Here is a 21,429-nt window from a genome sequence, read left to right on the forward strand (position 1 = left end):
ATTTAGGTACATAAATCTTAGCAACAAGTTTGAGAGCCTGACTTTAACAAAACTCTAATACATGTTGTTTCCTAACTTATACTAAACATCCTCATCTAGAATTTTTGTACATTTCTGGCCATATGGCAGGGTCACTACCGGTGTCAGGTCCTACAAGCTGCGCCTCCCCTCTGGATGTGCGCATGCGCAGTGTTACCCCGGGAATTGCCCGGTCTACGCCCTGAACTCCATTTACCCACTAAAGGAGGGCCCTTACTCTGCGCCGGTGGCGTCATGAGTCCACGCGCGCGGGGTGGCTACCAGCCTAAGGAAAGCGTGAACTACTCCTACCCGCGCTCCTTTGCTTTGCAGCATCTATTACCTTGCCCCTGGAGTTGTGGGAGTGGCCCGCAGGCTCCTCCCCCTGGGCGGGAACCTCCATAGGATGATGCCCACCCCCTCAGACCTCAAATATGTGCTCACCGATAATGACCTTACCGCCACAGGCCAGCATTGTTAACCGACGATCTGGCCTCCCCCTGCCTAGGTCTACCCGACAAAGTTCTCCCTTTAGTAACCCCTTCCAGCCAGGCCCCGACATCATCAGACCACAGGACCCTCCCTTCCTCCGTCACATGGACTCCCGTTACCAGGCAGAGCCCATACCCCCATTACCAGGTAGAACCAATACACCCATGTTGGATCATCTGCAAGCCGAGTGGGGGCTTGAAATAGTTTGTCCCACTGTGTGTTGATCCCCTTTATCGAGTGATTCAACACCCTGACCGAGTCCCTGCCACCCCGGGATAAGTTGAGACCCTACTACCGTGCCACCCAAGTCCTGAAGACCCACCCACAGTGGAGAAGAACCCATCACTGAGTATTCGCCTCCCCAGTTTGGCCAATTCAGCCCCCCCTAGGTGAAGTATCACCGCTGACAGGAGGTCGGGCTGCTGAGTTATAAGTCCCTGAAAGAAGCTCCTGAACTGACCATGGCACAGACCCTCCAACCAACTCTTCCCTGTCCTGCGTCCAACTTGTTGTTTGTGCTGGCCCATTGTAGCTCCACCACCTCTGGTGATGAGTCCCTCCCCTGCGTAACAGGTTTGAGAAAACTGCAGCAACCAGGAAAAGACCAAGAAAACATGGGTGACAAATTCCCACTTCCACCGAAGGGAATGGGTAGCACTTACACCTGCCAGGAATACCTGGGCCCTTGGTGTCCTCTTTCTCGACGTTTGCTTCCCATTTTTTGTCCACCAGCTGTTGATGTTGCGGTGTGGAGCACTCCTCCGATATCCGCCATGGACCCAGCCGTGACTGACGTAAGCATCCCTTGGGCCGTCCACCTGTCGCAGCCATTGTAATGTGGGGCACTCCAGGTATTCACCATGGACCCGGTCATACATAAATTGGAAAGATAGACACACACCATTAATGTTCCGGCAATAACTGCTGTACACGCATTAAACTTACATTACCATCAGTCGCTAAGTTTTAGATAATCTTAGTGCCAGGTCACCACACATTAACACGTCGACGGAAAATGTTAACCCTGGTAGGCTGTAAAATTGGCCTCCCATTTTTACAATCATTGTTACACGAGAAAGTTGTGCTGCGGGCGAGGACATCGCCTCTTAATCCTGGTTTTCTACCCACGTCTTCATGCATAGGGTCTTATGTGTAAAACAAGACAGCCTACTTAACAGTGCAGCATCCCAGTCTTTAGCTACAAGAATTAGCACAGCCCCATCTCCGCCAGGCCACACGCTGGCCCAAGGACCGTTTCCGCTCGCCACTTTGGGAGATATCATCCCAGCCAACCGGACATGCTCACATGGATCCCCAGAACTATCTGATGCGCAACCAGGCTCTTCGGCACCTTTTAGGTGCGACATCAGGGTGTGTATCACTATCAGGACCCCAAGTAGTCTGTCCAAAGGCTCTAAGCCCTGTCTCTATGCCATTCGTGGTTCCCCCACCATGTTATTAATACGTGGCTTTGGTACCCCCCTAGAGCTCAACGTATATGGTGCTAAATTACAGTGTGCTATATGAGTTTCCACACTGTAATTATTCGCCTCAAATCTCATCATAGGCTCAACGTATCTTGTGCCAATTTACTTGTGTGTGAAATAAGTTTACTGACTGAACTAAAGGGGTGTGTTTAGTACAAATACACCTATTTGTTGGCATACCCCTGTTCTTTTCCATTTATTCATTCATGATATTAATGATATTAAAGACTGGTAAAACAAGCTGCTCTATATTCCCTCATGATGTTGACTTCAACCTATCATCCATGAATGGTCGTTTGGACAGGTGCAGTGATTGGACTGGTGCAATGTCCCCACTAGAATAGTGAACAGCACCACCCATGGTAATCACCCCCAACAATGTTTGGCTTTCCGCTTTGGCTTGCACAGGGAACTGGGACCTGGGAAACTGGCTCTCTGCCTCGTCAAGCCTTACCTTTAGATGTCGTTAATCCCCAAGTTGACCCCAAGAGAGGATGGTATCCCTATTCGTGAATGGTTCCATGACTGTTCTAACTATCACCTAGCAGACACCAATGATAGTCGTTCTATAGTGTCAAAATTTGACTTATGTCAATAGCTGTTCCTTGCGTAAGAGAAATCAGCAGCAACCATGGCTTGGATAAAGTATTGCAAGTGCCTAGAGGACATCAATGAAGCAGCCCAGGACTGTCAACATCCCTCTGATTCTCCAGGTGAAATTTAATGTCACCCATGTAGCCTGAGCTCTAATTTAGGCAATGAATGGTCCAAACTGAAATCATCAACTGAATGACCTGACGTCTTGAGCGCCGACAGAGCACCTTTCGGATAACCCACAACCCATGATGGGGCCCGTCCCATCAGGGAGCTGCGTCTGCCTTGTGAATTCTACAAAAGCACAACCCGAGCCTTTTAAAAAGCCCAAGCTCCATACTGATGACTCCCCCCCAGCATGTGGATGCGATCCAGTTGAATACAGTGAATACTGCCAGTGTTAATTTAAGATAGAGTAAGTGCCCCAGTTTTGAGCTGACTGGACTCTTAAATGCGTGAAAAGCTGGATAAGTGCTATTTTACCACATTTGTGTTAAAATGGTTACCGGTGAAAGGAACTTTTAAGGTACAAGTCTAATTTCGGCTAGAAAGGCAGCAGCGTGCCCCCTAATATCCTTAATGTAAACAATAGAACACAATAATATACACAAAGTAATATAACAAGAAAATTAAATTTAACAGGGCACATCATCACGAAATAGTCAAACTGAATCCAACCCAACAGCTATAGGCCAGCTCAGTAGTTTGCAATAATGAAGTACAAACTCCGCAACACAAAAATTAGCAGAACACATCACCCTCACCTTAAAAGTCACACAATTTGGTAACAACAAACCCTGCCTTAATTTACTACAAAGGACATAACCATGTTCTGTGATCTGGGACATTCTGGTGTGTGTTTAAAATTACTTCACGCTGTCTCACAGATTTATCTTAAACGAAGGGCATTTACACGTGCTTCAGCCTCTCGCAGTGCGTATGTCTTCTCTTCCCGCGCATTTAACAATGGGAGTTTTGACCTTGAGCAGACGTCTGGATTTCAGAATTCCCTGCTTTAGTATAAAGGCAGCTGCATAAATGTTTAATGACTCAGACCCTTAAGTCTACTGTAGAATGGAGATTTATACTCTATTAAACCTGATCTTCCTATGCCCATTAGCCGGTAATTTCACCCCGGAGTGTAATATAAACCGTTTTATGCTCAATACTAATAAAATTGCGTGTAAACTTTACTCTTTATTACTAAACATTATATGCTTCTGTCTGGCGGAAAACCATAATGAATTCCTCGCTCTTCAGTTTATCGGGATTGCTTACGCTGTAAAAACGCCTACAGCGTCGGCTATTGGCTGCGTTTTCCCTACCCAAAATTATGAAACAATTCCTAATTTAAGTGAAATTGACATGCTAATTTCTCTGGTAACAAGCAGACTGTAGAAGTAAAAATTCACCCAGGTCAGCGGTATGGGAACCTACACCTCAGGGATGATATTTTATTTATTCTATTTTTCCATCTCTACATTACACCCTCAGGCACGGGCGAGTAAGTGATTCTCCCAGGATCCCCTAAGGCAGTCCTATTGATGAAAAAAGGGCGCCGTACAAAGCGCCAGTTACCTTACATAAAACCTTCACTTTGGGACATTACATTATTTTTAATGACATGGTGTAACACGTTATTGGCTGGTTGGGGTTACATTTAGGAATGCACAAACCCACGAGAAATTCTTATATCACATTATTTTGTCTAGCCTACCTGGCGCCTTTGAAAGACCCCTTACTTCACTGATTTATTGCCTAACTGGGCTTTCGCCCACAGCCAACATGATGCAAAGGACAGGACACCAAAGAATCTTCACTGACGAAGATAAAAACGCACACATCTCTGCAGTAGGCACCGCCACCCCCTGAGCTATGTTACCAGTCTAAAATTCGACTATTAGGCATTCATGGTAGCAATTTTTACTGTGTCAATACTGTACTCGAAGACATAGAAAACTCTAAATTAAGCATGTTTCTATGAAGGAAGTCTTATTAAGCATTTCGATTCACTGCTTAACACTGAGCTTCGCATGAATATGGTGTGATATCCGGCCCAGAACCATTTCCCCCTCACTCTATACACTTCCGGTGCTGCGGTAACACTGGTAGTATTCAGTGCCTTAAACAGAGACCCCTTTCACTGCCGCTCTACGCACCCCTCACTGCGGTGCTATTCATCCACCAAAAGAAAATCCAAGCCATGTGACCATAAAAAACTCCCAGTGCAACCGAGAACACACGTGACTGCTCCTGGCTGAAGTCATCTTTTTTGGGTGCTAATCCGGTTCCCTGGATAGTTAAGGGGTGTGTATGTAACTACTATCACAGCCGTGATTATGCTCCACCACTACTTTAGGCTTGCAGGCTCGTGCACACATGGTTTTGACACCACAGGAAAGGACCCACGTGTCCAGTTTTATGGTATCAACTTGACTTTAGGAGGGTGCCCTCACACAGGAAAAACATGTTTTATTTCACCCTGGACAAGCAATTGTAGGAAAACACAACGTGAGAAAGTATGCATGGCCTGGCATCACTAAGGATTAAGATTTGCACATGAGTTAATTCTTGAAATCACAAACTGTGGCACTGAATTCCCCCCCCCCCAAATATCATCCGTGGTCACCGACATAGCGGACATGCCATGAAACTAATACCGCAATACTCATTATTGACCTGATTCACAAACCTTTTTAGTGAAGTCCTGCCACAACTGTGGGTGAGACTTACTCTTGAATTTCCAAGCGCAAGAAAATCCTTGCGGAAGAAAACCTTGAGAATCAGGCCCGTAACTAGACAATATTGGCACCAAATATGAGTTTGATATGCTAGCCAAGGCATTTTTTGGCATTACTAATCACGCAGTGGTTAGATACATTAGAGAGGTCCCAATGTACTGAGCTCCCGAGAGAGCTGTTCGACAGCATAAACACACATGCTCTCCGAGTCACGCACCAGGACTGCAACTTTACCCGACAGAGCGGCGCAGAGTGGCCGCTCCCATCAACACAGGATCACAGCAGAGGCTTGAAGGAAACAATCTAGACACTCGGCTGACGGAGGACTAGGAACACAGGGTGATGCAAACTGCCAATCATTTACTCCCGGCTGCAACCCCAACTGAACACTCTCCGCTGCCATTTAAACTGAACCCTGTCTGTTGCAAGCTACCGGCCGTCTAGGCCACCGCGGGGCATCCGCCGAAGCAAGCCCGCAAACCCCCCCCAGTGCTGTACTTGTGCTCTCGCACCCCGCCCACACAACCATTTTTTCACTTAACTGGATGAAAAAACCCCCCTCGGTGGGGTCCCGACTCCCGACCCCGTCCACCACGATCGGAGGATACCGCTACTCCCTCCGTTACTTCCGCTCTACTCCGACAACACTGGTGTCTCATCATTCCCCGGGCCGTCACCTTCATCTGTTTTCACCCGGGCCTCGGGCTCCTGCAAAACAAGAAAATAAAATTACACGGCCCCACGTGGGGCGAGCCCAAAAACAAAGAAGCCCCGAGCGCGGGGCACACCGTTACGGCGAGGGAGCGTCCCTCGCCCAGGGGGAGGGGCCTGCGGGCCACTCCCACAACTCCAGGGGCAAGGTAATGGATGCTACAAAGCAAAGGAGCGCGGGTAGGAGTAGTTCACGCTTTCCTTAGGCTGGTAGCCACCCCGCGCGCGTGGACTCACGACGCCACCGGCGCAGAGTAAGGGCCCTCCTTTAGTGGGTAAATGGAGTTCAGGGCGTAGACCGGGCAATTCCCGGGGTAACACTGCGCATGCGCACATCCAGAGGGGAGGCGCAGCTTGTAGGACCTGACACCGGTAGTGACCCTGCCATATGGCCAGAAATGTACAAAAATTCTAGATGAGGATGTTTAGTATAAGTTAGGAAAACAACATGTATTAGAGTTTTGTTAAAGTCAGGCTCTCAAACTTATTGCTAAACCTAAATGTCCTGCTGAATTTTTGTATAAATTGTTGATTATGCAATTAAAAACCCCTACTCCATATGTATAATGTATGCAGTGCTTCGTAGCCCTAAAGAAGCCTCCAAGCCCTCTGATAGATTGGATGTCTTGAAACGAGGCTTATAAACAAGGCATTATATAATTGCACTGGTAATATAACTGATCAGAGGCTTCACATGATATATATGTGCTTCGTCCTCCGAGACAAATAACGCTGCCAGAAGCTGGCTGTACATATGTGTAAAGTTGCTTGGCATCACATGGGGTGAGGCAGCAGGTGCTTCTGAAACATGTGGCATGGGGGTTGAATGCAAAGCATGAGAGCAAAACCCTCATCTGACGTCACTGCGGAGACCTTGGCTAAATATCTGCAAATGCCCGTCCCAGATCCCCCACAGCGTTTGGAAGTCTAATCTATACCACTAGATACGTGTAAATAAAATACACCCAGGTACCAGCCACCACCAGGTGCAACAAGGACTGGGGTTCAACAGGAACATGACTTGAAACGGCAACTGAAGTGTGAGGCATGTAGAGAAAATAACAATAATAAACTGGTGGCTCTTAAAGGCTCCTACGGTTGGGGCACTGTCAGTGGCCTGTTCTTTTCTGAACACAAACAAATGTGGCAGAACCGATGTGCCAGCCAGCACGACCGCTCTTAGCACTTAACAGGGTCTCTGCAGTGTAATGAGCACTTCACGCAAGGGAAAAACGCAAGGCAGCAGCAACTCGCGGCTTTGCGTTACTCTGCGCCGAGAATGTGTCAAATGGGTGGAGAGTGGCTGTTTCCATCCATCCACCCATGCTTGTTTACGCATTCCCAGATTTACGGAGAGTAATAAACCTGGGACTGCGTCAACATTGTAGGCTTTCCCGTTTCAGGCATGGCAGCGCGGCAAAATGTGCAGCTGCATTGCGTTGAAGGTTTGATAAATCTCTGGCCAGGGTCCATTTGAAAAGTCCTCTTAGTGCTTTTCAAAATCAAATGTACCAAATTAAAGAGGAGACTCAAACGTTTTCAACCCACATGTATATACCACCCACTGGAAATTGCAGTAGAACGATATACAAAATTGAATTAATCTTCTTTCTTATACAATAGTAAGGATCTAACCACTCAGCTTGTGTTTCCTTCCTCCAGCTCTCCTGTAAGGGAGAGAGGAACGGTCATCAATAGCAAACAGCAGTTGCATAAATGCAACACTATCCACTCGCTTCGCGCTCAGAAGGGAACACTACGACTCTTCATCGTGGTTAGCGAAGACCAGACACTTTCGAACACATTTCCTCAGTTAAGAACTATAGAAATGATCCCTGAAAGTATAGTCTTAACACAACAGACTGCAGCTCAAACGGGCAGAAAAAGTAAAAACCCTTCTTAGGTACAGTAAGAAAAGGTTCGACAACATCAACTCAAACAAAAACACACGGCTGTATAACACCACAATATAACAATTTACAGATGCACAGGCAGACGCTTTCTTCGCAATAACGCATTGTAAGTAGATTTTGGGTGACTCACTGCTTTAAAAATCTGCATAATCGAAAGCAGCAACGAATCACATTTAGCCTGCCTTTTCCAGACACACACGGGTTCCCTGCTCGCTGCTCCCGAAACAGACAGAGGACTACAGTGTGAAAGTTAAAGTTCAAAACAGGTAAACAGAGCGTAGCCATAGTTTTGTTTCGTGCTTCGGCTCACAGCAACAATCACATTTTTACTTATTGAAAAATTAAGAGAACCAGCTGGTAAACTCACAGCAAAGACAATCTAGGTTACTTTCACAGTTTTCTGCCCTGCACTAAATGAAGCACTATTACCGTTTCAAGATGGCGAAGAGTGTGTTTTTACCACAGATCAGACAATCACCAGCGCACTTTGTCGAAGCAAAGCCGCACCCGAGCTCTGATTTCACGTCATACTGTGCCAAAACTGTAGGAGGTCTAGGAACTATTCTTGTTCACAGCCTTGATGTTGGTGCTCGAGCCAAGACTGGGATTTTTCTGGAAGTTTCATCCTAAAATGTCTTTTCGAGATGTTCCACTTTTCCTATCTGAAAGCGATTTATTGTTCAGAGGCAAAGTGCTATTTGCACTCATTTTAACTAACTACTGGGAACGACCTAAGCTTAGCAGGAGAGGTTCTGTAGAGGGAGATGTAAAACGCTACAGAGAAACTGGTAAGGGATGTGTAACATTGTGTAGATTTAATGAAGAGGATGTGAACTGCACTTTGAAACAACATAAAATATGCGGAGACATCAGAGAAGGTGGTTGTGAAATTCCACAGGCACTGATGAGTGAGACAAGACATACTACTGAGAGTAACATGGCGTCTGCTACCGAGAAATGCTACAAACATCCTGAGGAGAATGACACAAGATTTAATGCAAAGATACTGCAGAGATGCAGTATCCTGATGAAGTGCTCCTGAGTTACTGAAGAGTAGTATGATAAATGCTAGCAGGGTTTGGCACAGGCATGAGCTCTGCTACAGAGATACTCAAAATGGTGTGGGAAATGTTGTAAGGCTATTGAAGAGATATATGCGGGCCGGACTGGCCGTAGCGGGCACCGGGTATTTCTCCGGTGGCCCGCAGGGTGAGTTCCGGTTTTAGACCCCCTAGGGGGCGTTTTTCTTACCAGTAGCTGGTTGTTTGTCATACTATTGAGGAGGAAAATATTGTAGGTTCAGGGTATAGAGGCCTAAATATTTAAGACTGAAATATTGTGAAGGTAAGTGCATATAGGTAAGTATAGATTTGATATTCTTGACATCACATCCACATAACTTGAAGATGTCAAGTTAGGTATAATAAATCAATACTTACCTATATATACACTTTACTTCACAATAATTTGGTCCTTGTTATTATGGCCTCAATATTTTGACACCACGATTTTGCAGTCAGTATTCTAGTCAAGCAGAGATTTAAAGAAAGACAAAAAATCTTCCAGAGACATACTGAGAGGGAGTATGAGCAATGGAGACGAGACAAAGAAGAGAGACACAAATTTCAAATTTTAGTTTATTTGCATAGTTATTAAAACCACTACAATACAAATGTCCCCCAATACAGTAAAACACATCAAATACAATGTTAAGGCTTCTGCAATCTGTCATTTACCCATTAGTGAGTTAAAAAAACATTCATTAATAAAACTGTGACCAAATCTCCAGAAACAAAATTAAACTATAGTAAAATAAACTACTTAGCCTAAATCTCTACACAGAGTAAAATCTAAATAAAACGATCAGTTTTTAAACATGGCTTCCTGACCGTTCACCTAAAACCTAAGTACAGAGACTGATGGGGGTGAGTGGCTACTAGGACTAATCAATTCATAATCTTTATTCGGTTTTCATTATTCATAAAAAAAACATAAAAGTACAGATTCAGCTTGGTTCCAGTTAACATCATTTTTTTTAAAAACACATAATTCATTATACAGTTTAAAATAAGACATACATTAATTAAGATTGGGTCGATGATTTATACAAAATTTTAAAAAACAGGCAATGGACTTAGCATATAGTTTGTTTTCTAACTTCAGAAGTGCTAGAAATGCTGGTCGGCAGGTTCGAATTCCCATTTGTCTCAGTACTGGAAGAATCCATCGTCTACGTGGGGCCTTGTAGAATTTGTAGAACAAGGACACGTGGATTGAGGTGAAATATTATCACACGGGCACGGTGGTAAATTCTTAGTCCAGTCGTTCTGTTTAGGGAATGAGATCAGCCTGTGAAATATGGTTAGTCTAAGGCGGGTAAGCAAGAATTTCTCAAATTGGGTTAATTTGTACTTTAGGTATGGCTGGCTTGAAAAGGAGGTTTGAATGGTCAGCAGATGTTGAACTGAGCACTTTCCTATTTCTTCAACCAGTCGAAGGGCTCCCAAATGGTGAAGTAAAATCTTTTTTAGGTCTTTTCTGGGTATTTCAGAGATTGTGGTTGGATGAATTACATATCTCTGCAGACCTAGATCATTAAAAAATGACTTTACATAAGCTATCCATCTGATTTCTTTGCTATTGTCAAGTTGCATGCATTCCTCTATAAGAGAGCGGGTCAAGATGCACTGTTCAGTGGTCCATATGCGCCGCCATAGCATTATGGGTTGGATCTTTATAATATCTACTACGTACTCCAGTCCTAGTTCTAAATGACAGCCATATGTCGTTGTACTCTGGGGGACTGACAAAAGGTATCTAATAAAATAATTCTCTACCTTCTGTAACACTTCGGTGTTTGAGGAACCCCATATCCCTGAACCGTAGGTTGCCACACTTATGCATTTTGACTGATATATTTTTAGCATCTCTTCAGGTGATCTCTTGCCTAACTTTTGTGCAAAAGCCACCAGTGCTTTTGTGGTTCTTAGGAATGATAGCTTCCTAGCTTGAATTACCCTTACCCAGCTTGTCTTATTGTCAATTAAGATCCCTAAATAGGGGTAAGAAGTAGTGGTCTCTAAACTTACGTTGTTAACAAATATTGCTTTGCTTTTAATTGTGTTTCTTCCCGGACCAATATGCATAGTAAATGTCTTTTTTTATATTAATTTTGAGGTTCAGGGACTGCATAAATTTGCAATATGTGTTTAGCGAGCGATGTAGCTGTACAGGGGTTCTGGCCAGTATAACGGCGGCGGCGGCATATAACAGTGCCGGTATAGGACGGCACCGTATTGATGGTAAATCTCGACTCTCTCTGGCCATCTCCTGCTCCAGCCCATTAGTATATAGTGTAAATAGGAAGGGGGCCAGAACACACCCTTGTCTGACGCCCCTTCCTATACTAAATGGCTCAGTCAGCTCTCCATCTACCCCATATCTTACCCTTGCGGATGCATCCGAGTAGAGTTCTCTTAAAAAGTTCACCAACTGGGGATCTACCCCCATGTCCAAAATTATTGCCCATAACTTTGAGTGACTAACACAGTCGAAGGCTGCAGTTAGGTCTACATAGACCATGTGCAGGGCTCCTCCCTTCGCTGAAACATACTTCCCTATTAATAAAGTGAGGTTCAGCGCCTGGTCCACCGTGCCCAAACCTTCTCGGAACCCATACTGTAGGTCCGATAGTATCTTATCATCGGAGGCCCAAATCTGAAGACGATCTAAGAGGATTCATCCCGCAGTTTTACCGAGGGAATCCAAAAGCGATATAGGCCGATAACAGGCCGGACTATCACGGTCGCCCTTTTTAAAAATTGGAACCAAAATGGACGTGGACCATGACTCAACCAATCCTATGCTAATTGCTGCCTACAATACCCTTGTTAAAATAGGGGACCACAGGTCTAAATTATATTTAAAAAGATCTACTGGAACCCCGTCTGGACCTGGTGCCTTTCCGGGTTTTGATTTCTTAAGTGCGGTGATGACCTCTTTGTGTGCAATTTTTAATTGTTTCCATAAGTTGTCCCTAATCTGTATTTTGCGTTTTTTTAGGGCTAACTTGTATTTTTTCCTTAATTCCACTATTTCGTTTCTGGACCTTATATCTCTTGTTAGGGCTACCTTTAATTTTGTATAGGCTTTTGTACAGTCTGTATTAAACCAACCCTTCCGTTCGGACCCTTTTGATTTCTTTTTGCATAGCAATTCATCTCCTATGATTTTAGTGATAGAATCATAGTTGGACAAAACCAACTCAGGAGTAGTAGACAAATCTAAACAAGCAAAACGCATGGGGAGAGCTTTCTTTACTACATTGCTCGTTATTATATTTTTATCAATCTTACCCCATTTTAATGAAAAACCATTTAGTTTGTCTAAGTGGAGAGATTGCTGGTCTAGGGTACTCCAAAAAGCTTTCTCTGCAGTAGCAGAGCGAATACTCGTTGAAAACGTATTTGGAAAGTGGTCACTAACTGCATTTGTTGTTGTTTCAAATTTGCCTAATCTTGACGTATTGGTTTTTTATGTAAGTATAAAATCAATTATACTATTGGCGCCACTTCCATTGAACGTTCTAGAAAATGGAACCAATGGGTCAACTATTTAATTCGCAAAACCCAGGTTTGTAGCTGCCATTATTTCGTTCATGTGCTCTCCGGCCCTCGTATGTATAAATTGTGTCGGATTTTTCCCATCTTTGTCCTCAAATTTTACTAACACCTCAATGTTCCCCATTAGATCTTGATTCGGATATTGGTGTCTGGTCGGTGGCTGCCCTGTGGCTATGATCTCTATTCCTGTAGTATGAGTAATCGGATGGAGTCGAGAGATTTTAGATATTTTAGCCTGCCTCCCCTCTTGGCTGTTTACCCCCCTTTTTCACTTTAATGTGGGCCTTTTAGGTGGTAATGGGGCCTGGGGATTGTTCTTTTGGCTGGACATTAGAGGGTGAAGCATCAGGGATTCTTCGGGGATTATTTCTAAGACAAGGTCTGTAGTGGTATCCCTGCTAGTATCGGCCCTATTGGGTTCAGATATTGTTGTAGTTTCAAGAAATATAGAGGGAATGCTAATATCGCTATTTGTGGGTTTTTCCTTCTCATTTGTCGAATTTGGGGTGATGGCTTGTTGTATTAACCCCAGTGAAGAGCGCCTATTTTGCAATTCTGTAGAAAGACGGCGCTCAGCATTGGCAATTTCTTGTTCCAGTGCTGTGGCTGCCTTAGTAATGTATTGGTCTATAGTACCCCTCAAGGACCCTCCAGGTAGGGATTTCCTTCCCTTAATACCCCTCGCACCCCTTGGGGACATGACCGATGGTACTCTAATACTAAATTGCGATATGGGTACCAGCACAATACTAGTACATGCAGCGAGGGACAGTAGAAACAGTAAGGCAATAGATGGTAAGTCCAAGGATCAAAATACCTTAATTCGTAAGTAGTCTGATGTTCCGGGCAGTTGATTAAAGGGGGACCGGGCCGGGACTGGTCTCCTCTGGTCTCTGAGGGCCTCAGAGGGCCCGCCCTTTGCCCGGACTTCGCTCGGCGTCCCCCGACGCGGATGTGTGAGCGTTTTAATGCGCCTCCTGGCACGTCAGCTGTGCGCGCCGCCGCTAAGGAAGCCGGGAGCTGCAGTCCCGGGGCGGCGACGCGGATGCAAACTGCTGCGGTGATGGAAGTGGGGTCAGGTGTGCCGGTGGTGCTGCTGGGCTCGCAAGAATGGCCCCTCCGCTGCTCTCTCAGGACTCTTGGCGGTGTCGGCAAGACAAAGTAAGTTCCCCACGCCCCACCGATGTGTGAGCGTTTTAATGCGCCTCCTGGCACGTCAGCTGTGCGCACCGCCGCTAAGGAAGCCGGGAGTTGCAGTCCCGGGGCGGCGACGTAGATGCAAACTGCTGCGGTGATTGAAGTGGGGTCAGGTGTGCCGGTGGTGCTGCTGGGCTCGCAAGAATGGCCCCTCCGCTGCTCTCTCAGGACTCTTGGCGGTGTCGGCAAGACAAAGTAAGTTCCCCCCGCTCCACCAATGTGTGAGCGTTTTAATGCGCCTCCTGGCGCGTCAGCTGTGCGCGCCTCCGCTAAGGAAGCCGGGAGTGGCAGTCCCGGGGCGGCGACGCGGATGCAAACTGCTGCGGTGATTGAAGTGGGGTCAGGTGTGCCGGTGGTGCTGCTGGGCTCGCACAAATGGCCCCTCCGCTGCTCTCTCAGGACTCTTGGCGGTGTCGGCAAGACAAAGTAAGTTCCCCCCGCTCCACCAATGTGTGAGTGTTTTAATGCGCCTCCTGGCGCGTCAGCTGTGCGCGCCGCCGCTAAGGAAGCCGGGAGTTGCAGTCCTGGGGCGGCGTCGCGGATGCAAACTGCTGCGGTGATGGAAGTGGGGTCAGGTGTGCCGGTGGTGCTGCTGGGCTTGCAAGAATCGCTCCTCCGCTGCTCTCTCAGGACTCTTGGCGGTGTCTGCAAGACAAAGTAAGTTCCCCCCGCTCCACCAATGTGTGAGCGTTTTAATGCGCCTCCTGGCGCGTCAGCTGTGCGCGCCTCCGCTAAGGAAGCCGGGAGTGGCAGTCCCGGGGCGGCGACGCGGATGCAAACTGCTGCGGTGATTGAAGTGGGGTCAGGTGTGCCGGTGGTGCTGCTGGGCTCGCACAAATGGCCCCTCCGCTGCTCTCTCAGGACTCTTGGCGGTGTCGGCAAGACAAAGTAAGTTCCCCCCGCTCCACCAATGTGTGAGTGTTTTAATGCGCCTCCTGGCGCGTCAGCTGTGCGCGCCGCCGCTAAGGAAGCCGGGAGTTGCAGTCCCGGGGCGGCGTTGCGGATGCAAACTGCTGCGGTGATGGAAGGGGGGTCAGGTGTGCCGGTGGTGCTGCTGGGCTCGCAAGAATGGCCCCTCCGCTGCTCTCTCAGGACTCTTGGCGGTGTCGGCGAGACAAAGTAAGTTCCCCCTACTAGGACTAGGAAAATTAGATATTTAAAGTGATGGTAAAAAGATACTAGAACTCTCTACCTGTGACTGAGCCATTCTGTGCGGAGGAGGTTAATTTAAAGCGCCCACAAGGGGAGCTTTTGTTTCTGTGTAGTATACTCTATTGGAATCCTAACTAGTGTTCAGCCATTTAGACATTGCAAAATCAAAGTGCAAATGTGCCTAAGCATTGTAATGCCCCTCTCTCCTTAAATTATGTCAGTAGGGCCCCATAGATGAACCGCACCCTGCTCGCCAGGTCTGTTTCTTTGCATTCTACGGCCAATACCCTTTTCTTCACTATCCTGAGAAATTATGCCAGTGCACAGTTCAGTCTTAAGTCGTCCGTAGGGTTGAAACACACAACATCTGCCTCTCCACATGATCTTAACCCTCTCTTAATGAAGTCTTTGTGTATGAGTTTCCAGCACACTTCCACGGATGCTTTGCAAAGACACAGCATATGAATGAGGTCTTGTAATGCTTGACCACAAAGTCTGCAAAGTTCTCTGCATTCCTTTATTCTCAAAGGCAGGTAATGTTTTGATACAGGCAGTATACAGACCTGTTTTAATCCTTCAGTTCGTATAATCCTGGACAGCAGGGAGCTATCCCCCACTTTAATCCTAATACACGTGTTAGTATGCAGCCTTTTAGTGCCCTTAGAAGACCAACAGAAATGTGGCAAAAACAATGGGAGCTGCATGGGAACACCCACACAACAACCCTGTAACGCCTTCCCAGGGCAGAGTAAGGCAACGCAGAGATTTGACCTGCGTTGCCTTACTCCAGATTTAAGCAGCCACTGAGGTCATGCGTGGCTTCATAAATCACATGTAAAGTTTACGTCGCTCTTGTGTGGTGCAAGAACGATGATAACCGGCTGATAAATGGGCCCCTAGATTTCTGACTATTCCCTCTTAACAGAAACAACGACCTCTGCTGCTGAGAACCTGAATGCACTCACCACATTATTACTAATTGTATAATTCATCTCTTAAAATTGCATTTACTCCTGCGACCACTATTCTGATTATTGAATGTTCCTGGGAATATCTTTTACATCCTCAAGGCCTTCTGAACAGTGCTCCACTACATAACTGGGCCAAGTTCCTCATCCTTAAGTTGGATCTATACAATCCTATAACAACTGTGACAGAGGCTGACTTCTAGAACACAGCACTAAACAATAGCAGTAGGCTATCGTTCCCAAGAATCTTCCTTATTCAAGCAATATAGAATTAGGCACACATTTATAGAAAAAGTGACGCAGCCCAAAAAAGTCACCTTGCTGCGTTGTGTTACAGAGGAAGGGCAGGAATGTGCCATATTTATCACAATATGGAATATTCCTGACTTTTCTCAGCGCTGGCCCACATTAGGCTGCCTAGCGCCAACGCATGCACCCTTGCACCATGGTGCAAGGGTGCCTTTGTTACATGCATGATTGTTTATGTGCGGGAAGGGGCACTTTCCTGCACGCAAAAAATCCCCTGAGGCATTTTCCTCTATCTATGTGTGCAGTAGAATGCTGCACACATAGAAAGAGGAAGCAACAAGGAGAAATATTGTTATGCCTCCCTTGGAAGGCGTACAAGCATTTTGGCACATTCCCTGGTCTACCATTAGAGGTAAATCTGGGAAAGCTTCAATATCCATGGAAGTTGCGCAGGAGTACCCAAGTACGCTGTGCTTACCAGAACACACAAACCCTGTCATAATCATGCAAGGGTGTGCATCTTGGCACATGGCAGACTAAAGTGCACTAGCAAAGGGCGAGAGAGAAAAAGTGTATAGTGAATATGTTAGTAGATATGACACTGTTCTGCTCTCTTCCTTTCGCCCACAGCAACTTTGTTTGCTGCACTAAGTTGCGTAAAGTTAATACATTTGCCCGTGGTCTACAGTAAGCTATATATGCAAATTTGAAAGTCAGAAAAGCGCTATTTGCTGATGCCAAATTATTCAGAGGGAGAGAACGGTCATCAATAATAGACGGTTTTATTTCTCTTAATATACCAGTCTACCAGCCTCATATTTTTCTCAATATAAGAGTCAGTGCTTGGTTGAGGTGCAGCTCATCAGAACACAGTCCATCCTGTCCTCAAACCGTCACGGATATAGTCAATACTACATTACTTTGGCTTCATAAAGCATCTATTCATTCGCAGAGCTATGCGGTCTTTCTGAATTTCATCTATAACAACTTATTTCTGAAAGGTTAAATCTATTGAATCTCAGATTTGTTGTATGCTAAAATTGAAAATAAGAAAATATTTGATGATACGACAAAATACAAATAATCTGATATATAATTTCAGGTCCAGACAAGAGGTGGGAGCACCATAGTTCTGGTAAATCCTAAATTACTATGAGTTTTTTTAATAAAAGTCTTGGAAAAACACTTAAGGGCGTAGGGTGCGGTGTCCTGCTATGGTGTCTGCAATATTCGCGCACTTGTACAAGCAGAGCATAGGAAGGAACATTAACAGGAGAAAGAAAGAATAGGAGTGAGAAGAAACAGAAAAAGTGAGTATAGACAGGCAAAATGCCACAGAAGGAGAAGGAAATATGAAAACTATGGAGTGGAGAGTGGGAGGCAGTGGCTGAGGAGACTGTCAAAGGGTGTATGGTTGCCACTGTAGATACTGTATGCTCTTACTCTCCTGCTTAACATATTATATACTGAAGATGCAACTCCTGCAAATTTTATAAACAATGTTATTCCCCCCTAACCCCCCCATCTATTACACTTATACCAAGAACTGTGCTAGTACTGAAAGCTTACCGGGGTTCATACAGGTCCAGGAAAACTGGATGTTGCTGAACGCTGCGGTCAGTGCATGGAGAAGCCTCCATACTGCCTAGTCCGCGCTGGTGCCTCTCCACTCCTGGTCACTCTGAGACTCAGAGGGGTGTTCCACCATCTGCCTGGCACGCCAGACACCAATGACGGTGGCTGGACTGAGGAATTAAGAGCTAGGCAAAGGCTGTCAAATGTGGACTTCGTCATGTGCTAAATGGACTGGGCTCCATGAGTTTCAGGACAGGGGCGTGGACAAGCCTTACAATGTGCCCTTTCCAAGATGGTAGTGTATCCCTAAGATGCTATCTGTGGATCACAATGGGATGCAGTAGACAGACACTAGTCACTGTTTTAATCATATATAAATAGACATTTGAACACCTACACAGAGCCGAGATCAGTATTGTTCAGATGTTAGTTGGGAAAGAGCCATGTTTTTAGCTGTTTCCTGAACATAGTCTTACTTTCTACCGTCCTAATCTCAATAGGCATTGAGTTCCATAGTTTTGAGACTAGATGGGTGAAGGAGGATCCACCTCATCGAGCCCTTAGTGTTCGGGGCACAGTCAAAAATCGTGCAGTGGGGGGCGTGGCTAAGATGGCGTCGGAGTAGGACGCTTCTCCTAACCTCTCCGGCGCCGATCCAGCAAAGCTACTGATAGCACGGCGCTGAGTGTGCAGACTGGCCCCGGATCGGTGGCGGAGGTCGCCGACCCACTGCGGAGTGACCCGGAGCCGTCGGCGAGGCGAGGCGACGCTTGGAGCAGCAACGGGAGCGGCGGAGCTTTGGGGCCTGTGAATCCCCGGTCTGGATTAGTTGGGGCCGGCCCGATAGCTCACGGAGCCCGCCACGGAGGAGGAGAGCTCTGTCCGCGCCCCGCCCTTGAATCACCCTGCACCGGCTACCGGAGTGAAGCACGCAGTGCCGGAACCGGTGAGGAGCGGCCGCGATCATCGATGAGCCCCAGGGGTGCCTGTATGTAACGGCCCGAGGTGCGGAGGGGGCTCAGACTCGCCGGAGCGCGGAGGCGCCACGGAGCACGTCCTGAGGGACAGAGGAGGCACCTGTGGGGCAACGGAGGCCGAGGCCGAACACAACGAGGGTGCTTAGGGGACCTGGTCCCGGTGAGTGGCCCCCCACCCTGGTCGGGGGAGGAGGCGGGTGGTGCCAGGCTGGCAGACGGGGCCCGACGGGCGAAACATTGGGAGCGCTGCCTGCTCGCAGCGTGGAGGCGGCCTAGTGACTGCTGTGGTGTGGTGCCCCTGACCTCATCTCTTGCTCAACGCAGTGCCACTCGTGCATTGGGGGGGTGCAGCCAAGTGGCGGCTGGCGGCTGGACATCAATATATCCTGTGGGTCGCCTGCACAGATCGGCCACATCACGCACTACATCGAGCGGTTTGGAGGGTGCGACGGTCGGTCGCGGGAACCGCAGAACCCGACGTTGGGCCGGTGTGGGAACTGGCTGCGGGGGGTCGGCGCCTAGTATCCTGGGGCGCTGATTGACGAAGACGCCGCAGGGCCATTATATCTGGCTCCTCCTGTGGAACTGAGTGGCGCTATTCATTCCTGACCTGTGGACTCCGAGAGACACTGCATTGCTAGCATCGAGGCGCCGCCTGGCGGGAAGCTCCTTCGACGTCATCCTGACAGGGTGGCTGCTGCCTGAATTGCGCCTAGGCTGGGGTGGACGGTCGGAGCGGGCCCTTTACTGCCCCAGTGATCCCATAGCGGTTTCCGCCTCTGATTCCTGGAGTAGGAGACTTCGCCTTGCCCCGCGCCTATCTGGGAGCTCTGAGCTCTGAAGATGTCCAACGCTATGCGTAAAGGGAAGCCGGGGAAGGATGGCACATCTAAATCCTCTCAGCAGCCGGCCTCTCCCGGGGCAAGTGGTTCGTCTCGGCAATCGGATGATGAGGCACCTGCCACCAAGGCCTTTATGACTGAGTTGTTTGCCGCTATCAAGGAGGAAATCTCGGACCTCCGTGGTCAGTTGGCGTCGGACCTGCGTGAGGTGCGGAGGGATGTGGATGGGATTGGCGAACGAGTGGCGACGTTGGAAGACCATGATCTGAACGTTGCGAATGATGTGCACCAGCTTCAGCAGGACGTCATCCGCCTCACTGAACAGAATCTGGATCTGCAAGCCCACACAGAGGACTTGGAAAACCGGTCTAGGAGGAACAATATCCGAATTCGAGCGGTCCCTTGGGAAGGTGAGGCTGGGGATCTACGCGGCTATGTGCAGGCCCTGTTCTTACAGATCTTAGACGAGGAAGAACTGCAGGACATCAGAATGGACAGGGTCCATAGAGTCGGTTTACCTAGGAGAGGAGGGGGGCCTCCCCCGGACATCCTCGTCTGCGTGCACGACTTCCAGGTGAAGGAACGCATCCTGCGGAAAGCGAGAGCCATCTCCTCCTTGCAGTTTAGGGACCACCGTCCACAGCTCTACCAGGACCTGGCGGCGTCGACGCTTCAGAAAAGGAGGGAATTCCGCCCGGTGACTGCCTTTCTTCGGGACCGCAACATCCCCTACTCGTGGGGACACCCCTTCCGCATCATATTCCGCTGGCAGAACCGACTGGAGCAAATCCGCTCTCTTTAGGTGGCTAAGGACCTGCTGGGCCTGGATGACGTTCCTCCCACTCAGGAGGCGAGTTCCTCTGCATCGCGGAGGCGGTCGTCCTCCTGGCAAAGAGTGGGTGCATCCCCGAATCGACGGCGGCCGGACAGCGCTGCCAGCTTACAAGAGCGAGGTGATGCGGTGGCATTGGTGGCCTCCGCCACGTTGGCTGATTCTCAACAAGGCTCCGGAGCAGCATGATCCTGGCTCTGTAGCAGATTGGCGCCGGAGGGGATCTGGCCCTAAGGTCCCGGAGGTGCGTTTGTACTTTTGGAGAAGACACCCCGGACCGTAGCCCTGGGGGTCACCGAGTTGGTACCCTCTCCCCATTCCCAGTCCAGAAGGATTCTTGTGACCTGTAATCTTCTGGAACTGTTGAAGACAATGTTCAGGTTCAGTGCCTTCTGTTATTTTCTATTGTTGTTCTGTTTGCAGAGGGGGGGTGGGGGGTGGAGGGTCCTGGGGGCAGGGGTTGCCGGGGGGATGTTGGGATTTGGGAGGGGGGGGGGGTTGGGATGGTGGTGGCGTCCGGAAGCTGCGTGTGCGAGGTGCTGTCTGCATTCGAGGTGTTCTCCTCTAGCGTCTATTGCAGGGGCCCTTTCCATAGAGCGCTCTTAGCCGCATGCGTAATTACGAGTTATATCGTTGTTGCTGGCTGCTTGGTGATGAGAGACCTGGAGTTCTTGGCTGGGCGGTGTGCTGTTTCCCGGGGAGGGACATTAGCTTGGTCGCTGGTAGTGGTGTTTCTAACCAGTCTTCATCAATATTGGCTACTTTGCGGGACACCATGTATGCCTGGCTATGGGAGAACTGGTGATGCGGCGCTGGTGACGAACTGGGGGTGGAGGGGTGGCTGGCGGGGGAGGCTTGGCGATGGGCCTGGCCCGGGAGTATGTGAAGTGGAGGTGACACTGGTCGGGGAGTGGGAGAGGACCTTGCTGCTAGGCTTCCAGAGCAGAGAATCCCAATGTCATTATGCCTCTTAATGTAGGAACCTGGAATGTGAAGGGTCTCAACTCCCCGCAAAAGCGTCAAAAGCTCTGGAAGTACCTGTCGGATCACCATCTTGAT

At 48.0% G+C, this 21,429-nt stretch overlaps 1 protein-coding gene and 1 non-coding gene across 3 annotated transcripts in view; both read right to left on the reverse strand.

Annotated features, from left to right (window-relative positions):
* PIGN (phosphatidylinositol glycan anchor biosynthesis class N) overlaps positions 1–21,429 on the reverse strand; it is a 1,090,233-nt gene that overhangs the window by 940,531 nt on the left and 128,273 nt on the right. The gene's annotated exons all lie outside the window — the stretch shown is intronic.
* On the reverse strand, positions 7,677–7,894 carry LOC144829852 (small nucleolar RNA U3). The gene has a single exon (XR_013610849.1). It is a non-coding gene; the product is annotated as a small nucleolar RNA U3 (small nucleolar RNA).

This window comes from Lissotriton helveticus, chromosome 4_1 (assembly GCF_964261635.1).
Source record: "Lissotriton helveticus chromosome 4_1, aLisHel1.1, whole genome shotgun sequence".
NCBI lineage: Eukaryota > Metazoa > Chordata > Amphibia > Caudata > Salamandridae > Lissotriton > Lissotriton helveticus.